The sequence below is a fragment of the Polyodon spathula genome, chromosome 12 (genome assembly GCF_017654505.1).
Source record: "Polyodon spathula isolate WHYD16114869_AA chromosome 12, ASM1765450v1, whole genome shotgun sequence".
NCBI lineage: Eukaryota > Metazoa > Chordata > Actinopteri > Acipenseriformes > Polyodontidae > Polyodon > Polyodon spathula.
Genome location: NC_054545.1, coordinates 43,549,829 through 43,557,638, shown reverse-complemented (window position 1 = coordinate 43,557,638; position 7,810 = coordinate 43,549,829).

Below are 7,810 nucleotides of genomic sequence, written 5' to 3'. Positions count from 1 at the left end.
TCAGCACATTTAGGTCAAATTACTAATTCATTATGTATGACTAAAATAAGAACTCTCACATATACATGACGAGACACACAAATAAAAGTGATATGTAGTTTTATTTGATTTCATCGCTGATTTATTTTACATGTGCATTTCCCACGCTGTATTTACAACAGTCATTCTATCTAAAATCTAAAATACCAAATCTAACAATCAAAAAATTTGGGTCAATTGGTTTGTCATATTGACCGCTCTGCTGTCTTCTGATTGGAGGATCCAACTGGTGCTGAATGATGACATCATTGAGCTCTGTAGTTTAAAAAAAAATGGAAAAGGGCAGATTTGTTGATTTAACTCAATCATTTTCATTGTATGGCCTGCTTGCAGTGGAGTTAGCCCTGCTACACCACCTCCAGTGGAACACTAGGGGGCAGAGTGGCGCAGGGGGTTGCATGATTCTGAGCGTTCCAAATTTCCGCGCTAAAAATAAAAACGTTGTCATGTGATGCGTGTTGCACAAAGTGATAGAAAAGCGAATCCAACCAAGATTTAAATTAAGGTATTTTTCTAGACCGGTTGCAAGTATGACCTTATGGGTTATTGCCTGTTAAATATGCATAATACTAAGATACTTGAGACCCACAGCGGGTAAAATTTAAAAAATGTTTGCCAATCGAATAAAAAATTGATCATTAAGAAATGTATGATGAAAACGCAAGGAAGCAAAAACTGCCTTCAGAAACTGTAAAGACATACACTGTTGAGAGCCTTTAATTGTGCCTTTCTCATATGAAAATAAAAAAAAAAAAAACCTGCAATGATTTTTGGCATGAATATCAAATTCCATTAACAATACATACTTCTTATATTGAAACAGGTCGGCAACATTTTTGCAGCAAGACAGGTTTTATGGGTGTGATTTGCCAAACATTTTGGTGGTATACCTTTGGTGGTATAGCATGCAGAGGGTGGTCTGTACTGTAATAAATAGGCGAGGTTCCTGGACCAATAGCTGCTCAGTTGATGTTTAGGAAAAACAGTAAATGATTGCATCTTGAATAGTAGCAGGCACTGTCACTGAAATCGGGAGGTTCGTTTCCGAACATTTTAACACAAGGTTACGGTAACAGCGCCCCTCAGCCGCCCCCCTCACCTTCCTTAGCTGGCTTTGCTAAGAACCCACTCCAGGAACTCCTGCTTGACCAGGCCGCTGAGCAGATCATGTGACTCGCTCCCTTCAGTGGCCGTGGATTGCCTGGGAAAACAAGGCAGCATCTGATTGGTCGTGGCATCAGGCGCTAGGGTGCAGTGAACTACTTCAGGCACGGTCTGCAAAGCCGGTTTAATCGGTTTAGAACAGGACTGGAACAAAGAGTTAAAAAGGTGACATCAAACAGTAAACCACAGTGACGCCTGCCTTTAAGACCACCTCCGGAAAAAGACCACATCATGATTAAGACATGTTTAGGATTTTTTAAGCAGTAAGTGTAAATATACAGTATTGTTAGGGTTACCATGTGACTCTGTACACGAGGACAGTTTGGGACAGGTCAGGCTTTTCAACTCACACCCCAGTGCATTCTGGTAGGTTTTACATGTCTCACGTTCTTTTCACAGCAGGACTACACTTGCCAGAATGCATTGTGGATATGGTAACACCTCCACCCCACTCACTTGCTTTTCTTCTCCCAGTGTGTCAGCAGGAAGTTGACGAACTGCTTCTGGACCATGGAGTCCACAATCTTGCTCATGTCGCTTGCAATGGTCGACTCTGAGTAGCGTCTGTCCAAGAGCCGGCCTCCCTCCCCAGACGTGGCGCTCAGCCTGGGGGAGGCACAGACACACCCTGCCATTGCATTACATTTCATTGGCACTAGGAATATTAAAACTGCCTGCAGTTGAGGTTTGTTACAAGCTTTCGTGAGCTTCGCACATAGCTGAACAAGATAAATGAACACATGATGACAACAATGACAGTTATTATGCTGAATAGAAAGTGAATGACTCCAACAGGAGTCTGCTCATACCTGCGCTCACCCTGCTCCTTCTCAGCCAGAACGAGAGCCAGGAGACAAAATAACACAACAGAGGCTTTCCACTGGGGCATCTTCGATGTGCTAGCCTGCAGAGGGAACGATTGCACATCAACGTTAGATCTACAAGGCAGGGAAAAGTGGGCTGAAGTGTAGTTTGCAGGTTACCGCACTTTCACTGTGCTTTTTCCACACATAGCTGCCCACCCCACCCCCTTTGGTTTAGTATTATGCATTAATTGTGCTTTAATTAGGAGCTGGTTCCTTATCTTCACTGTGCTTTACTACACTGTGCTGTGTTTTAGCACAGTAAACTCTTTTAGCTGGAGCTGATTCGTTATCTTCACTGAGCTTTACTACATTAAGCCAAGTTTTAGAGTGCGTTCTAGGTTAGATCATAAAGTTCTGAAGCCTACCGTGTTCCTGCAGGTTCTGAATCTGCTTGCGCTGAGGTATCTTGTTGCCTGTGTGCTCAGGATCCCTTGCTTTATACAGAGCTGGGAAGGGGTGTGACGTAGCCCTCGGTGATTCATGGACCGACATGCGTTATTTCAGCAACATTAGGGACATTATCTTAGAAAACTCACAGCTGGAACAACAATTCTAATCATTGCATTCTGTTTACTTTCTGCCAATTAGGGTTAACAAAGCTTAATTTGCAGATCAGAATCTCCACCTGGATCAGATGTTATGGGCTAAAACATTGCAAAGTGTTTGTGGGTTTTTTTCCCCTTATGCTTATACTGTGCATTACTGTGCAGTTACATGCTTTTGCCATACTTGTCTGTGAACAGACAAACAGACAGACAGACAGGCAGACAGGCTGATGACTGGCTGGCCGGCTGGCTGGCTGGCTGATTGACTGGCTGACTGACTGACTGACTGACTGACTGACTGACTGACTGACTGACTGACTGACTGACAGGCAGACAGACAGACAGACAGGCAGGGGGAGAAAAACAGACTGGCAGACAGGCAGATGACTGGTTGACTGACAGGCAGGCAGGCAGGCAGGCAGTGATAAAGACAGACAGACACATAGACAGTGATAAAGAGAGACAGACATATATATATATATATATAATACTGTCAAAAAGTATTTGCCCCCTGTCTGATTTTCTGCATTTTTGCATATTTTTGACATTGAATGTTATCAGATCTTCAACCAAAATCTAGTATTAGATAAAATGGACCCTGACTAAACAAATAACACAACATTTTGATACTTATTTCATTTATTTATTAAAGAAAATTATGCAATGCCCAATGCCCCTGTGTGAAAAAGTAATCACCCCCTTAGACTCAATAACTGGTTACACCATCTTTAGCAGCAATAACTGCAAACAAACACTTCCTGTAGTTATTGATCAGTCTCTGTGTCGAGGAGGAATTTTGGCCCACTCCTTCACTCCACTGTGGGTTTTCTAGCAGAAACTGTTCATTTCAGGTCCTGCCACAACATCTCAATGGGGTTTAGGTCTGGACTTTGACTAGGCCATTCCAAAACTTTAAATTTCTTGTTCTTCAACCATTCCGATGTAGACTTGCTTGTGTGTTTCGGATCATTGTCTTGCTGCATGACCCAGCTGCGCTTCAGCTTCAGCATAAGGATGGATGGCCTGACATTCTCCTGTATAATTCCCTGATACAGAGCAGAATTCATGGTTTCTTCAATGATAGCAAGTCTTCCAGGTCTTGATGCAACAAAGCATCCCCAAATCATGACACTACTACCACCATGCTTGACCGTTGCTATGAGGTTCTTACTGTGGAATGAAGTGGTTGGTTTTTGGTTTTCGCCAAACATAATGGGGCTCATATTAGCCAAAGAGTTCCACTTTTGACTCATCTGTCCAAAGAACATTGTTCCACAACTCTTGAGGTGCTTTTTCGCAAACTTGAGACTAGCATTCATCATCTTCTTAGTGGGTAGTGGTTTCCACCTTGTTACTCTGCCATGAATCCCATTTTTGCCCAGTGTCTTTCTAATGGTGGAGTCATGAACAATGACCTTAGCTGAGATGAGAGAGGCCTGCAGATCCCTGGATGTTGTTCTAGGGTTCTTTGTGACTTCCTGGACGATTTTAAGCCTCACTCTTCTTAGAGAGATTTTGGGAGGACAGCCAATCATGGGAAGATTCACTACTGTTCCAAACATTCTCCATTTGGACAATATGGCTCTGACTGTGGTTTGGTGGAGCCCCAGAGCCTTAGAAATGGCTTTGTAACCCTTTCCAAACTGACAGGCATCAACAACTTCAGGAATTTATTTTGATCGTGGCATGATGTGCCTCTAGAACCTGTGTGCTGACAACTTCACTCTGATGGTACGGGCCAAAGGTAGTCAAATTTATATTGGGCAGAGCTGGCCCAAATCAGGCCTGATTGTTAACCAAAGTATTCAAACAGCTGACCCTAATTATCCCTTTAATTGCGTTGAGTTAACTAGGGGGGCAATAACTTTGCCAGTATATATCGAATTAGAAAGATATTATCGAAAATGGATCTGTCTGGAACGCAGTATGTTTGGTCTCCTTGCACCACTCGCCCCATCACAGTCCTGAGGCGGTTTGCGAGGGCTCTACAGAGGATTTTATAATTGGCACAGAGCATAACGACACAGGTCTCCAGTTTTTTATATTACACACATCTCCCTTTTTAGGGAGGAGAGCGATGACCGCTCTTCTGCAGCTCTGAGGCAGAACTTTATCCTGCACACTCTCCCTGAAAACATCCAACACGTCCTCTCCCGGCAGAGACCAGAACTTTTTATAAAACCATTGGGAGGCCATCAAGTCCAGGTGTCTTTCCATTGTTCAGCCCCTGCAGGGCATCAGAGAGTTCAGAGAGTGTCAGAGGACTTTCCTCGCTGTGATTCCCCAGTTTCCTCCACCGCCTCTGCTGTATACAGGTCCTTATAAAAACCCACAGCCAGCTTCCGGATCTCTGCGTGCTCCCTGAGCTCCTGCCCAGCCGCTGTCCTCAGGCAATGAATCACTTTGCTCTGTGCACTCTTCTTCTCCAGCCCAAAGAAACAGTGAGTGGGTGCATCGTCTCCACTAAGCTCTGGAACCGCGATCTCACCAGAGCCCCCTGCACCTTTACGTCCAGCAGATCCACCAACACCCTTTTTTAACATTTTAGGCACTCAATCAGCTTTTGTTTGGGCTGGACTCCAGAGCTCTCTGGAGCTGTAGGATGCCTTCCTCCAGCTCTCTCGTGGTTTTATTTAAGCTCTTTGTGACGTTTCTAGTATACTGCTGACAAAAAGATCAAGTCTGCACCTTCCCTACATCCCACCATTGCCGCAACGAGGAGAAGTCTCTTTTTTTTACATCTCCATCTCTCCTAAAAAAAAATTAAAAACTTTCCTAAAATGCTCATCATTAATCAAAGCAGTATTAAAATGCCAGTATGCACTTTGTATTCTCAGAGAGGGGAGCAACACACTTGCAGAAACTAAATTGCGATCTGACAGGCTTGTGGGGCTGATAAAACAAGATTTAAAAATGTTTAAATTATGTTTAACAGTGTAAAACCGGTCCAATCAAGTCATAGAAACATCAGTGCCATGTGTTTTAAACCATGTGTATTGCCTATCCTTTGCATTAATGTTTCTCCACACATCAACTAGTTCCATAGAGTTTTCAATTCTAACCAGTTCCCTGGCAGATTGGGGATGTGGCTCAGTGTGATTCCGGTCTAATCTACTATCAGCTGTGTAATTAAAATCCCCACCTAAAACTAACACCTCATCAGTTTTACATTCGACCAAAATACCTTTAAGCCCATGGAGGAAGCTTACTCTCTCCCTACCATCTGTAGGTGCATAAACATTAACAAAAACAAGGACTCTGCCTTCAACAACCGCTTGGACTCTGAGTAGCAGTCCTTGTATGATTTCACAGCCAATTACAGAGCTCGGGTTAAACCCCTCAGAAAACAAAATGCTAACCCCAGCACTCACATTAGTTTCATTACTGAAATAACCATCCCCTTTCCAATCCTTTTCCCAATCAACCTGGTTTCCCCCATCTATGTGAGTCTCCTGCACAAACGTAACATGCAGACTTTTCTGCGAGATAAATTCAAACAATGTGGTTCTTTGAAAAGCATTTCTACAGCCATTAATATTAAGGCACCCGATATTAAAGCTAGCCATTGCAGAGTTTGAAAAGGAAACACACGGATATTCAGAAAAGAAAAACAAGCAGACAGTAGAGAGAGAGCATTAGGAGTGTACTGGCCATCAGGACTGACTGTGTTTAACATTGCCACGGAGTTTGCGCGATATGTATTTGAGGCGCACTAGCTCCTGAGTACTAAACGTTTCCTGAGCAGACACGATTTGCTTTAAACTTTGAGCTCAGAAACAAATCAATATCGGGAAAAAAAATCCTCAACATCAATTCCCCTTCGCCCTTTCGTCTGCTCCAGGAAATCTTTGATGCTTTGCACACTGTACCCTCCCCAGGGTTTATACGCGCCCAGCGATTGCGAAGCTTGCGAGGAGTCAGTGAGACTGCCTTCATCCTCACTGTCTCCAGCGGGATTGTCTGTCACTGTGCTGACAGCCTGCGCGCTGCTCCGCTCTGCAGAGCTCTCAGGCTCCATACCAACACTGCTGCCATCAGACGAAACGCTGCGTTTTTTTGTGACAGCACTGCCCTCCGTTTTGTTCACCCTTTTTTTCCCCGGCAGGCTAAAAACCTCACTATCCTCTGCGAGCTTTACCCCTTCTACCTGTATCTGAACATCACCCCACACACTAGCAACCGTCTCTGTGTCCATTTTCTCACTCTTTCCCTCCGTTCCGTACTTTCTGCGCTCTCATTGTCTTTTGCTTTATCTTGGGCTTTGGTTTGGCTTTCCTCCCCCACCATAGCGTCACTGCCTGCCTCCTGGGGCTCAGCTGCCCCCCCGTCACTAGCCTGCTCTCCCTCCGTGCTGCCCGCAGGTACTGATCCCCATCGAGCCCAGCACCGGCCGGTCCTGCTTTCTGCTTATCAGCAGTCTCGTCTCCCTTACTCCTATCCCGCTCCCCACTCTCCTTCTCGGGACAGTTTTTCACCAGGTGTCCTTCAGTCCCACACCTGAAACACTGCATTCAGTCAGAGGTTGCATAAATAACATAATCACTGCCATCCACCTTAAACTTAAGCGTGATGTCAAGATCTTCATCGATGTTTTTAAGAACCATAAACAACTGCCTTCTGAACTACATGACATGTTTCCAATGTGGTGGCTTGCAGCCTAGAGGGATTCTCTTCAGTCCGGACATGAGCGGCCCATCTCTAGCCAGCTCCCTCTCCATCACTTCATTTTTAAGGAACGGGGGAACATTAGAAAGGGTGATTCTCCTAGCTGGGACAGCTAAAGGAATTACTGGAAGAAAAGTATTATTAACAACAATCCCCTTTTCTACAACCATTGATACTAACTCCACCGTACCTAAAAAAAAACACAATCGAGCCGCTCATGCGGGAAGCCGATTTTAAGTTTTCACAACCGACTACCTCCCCAATAACGAGCATACATTCCTCCAAAGGGATAAGCCCCTCGGCGGAAACTTTAACTCCGTGCCGGCGGGTTAACCTTTCAAAAGAAAAGTTTGGCGGCGGCCTCCCTCCTGTGCCGGCCATCCTGCCCGCTGTAGCTGACAGAGCGTCACCTCAGCACATAAAACTGTTCACCAGTACACTTTAAACAAGAAATGCCAAACAATATAGAAACAAAAAAGAGGAAAAGACCGACAAACCTGCCAGCAGCGCTCACTCCGCCAGGCAAAACAA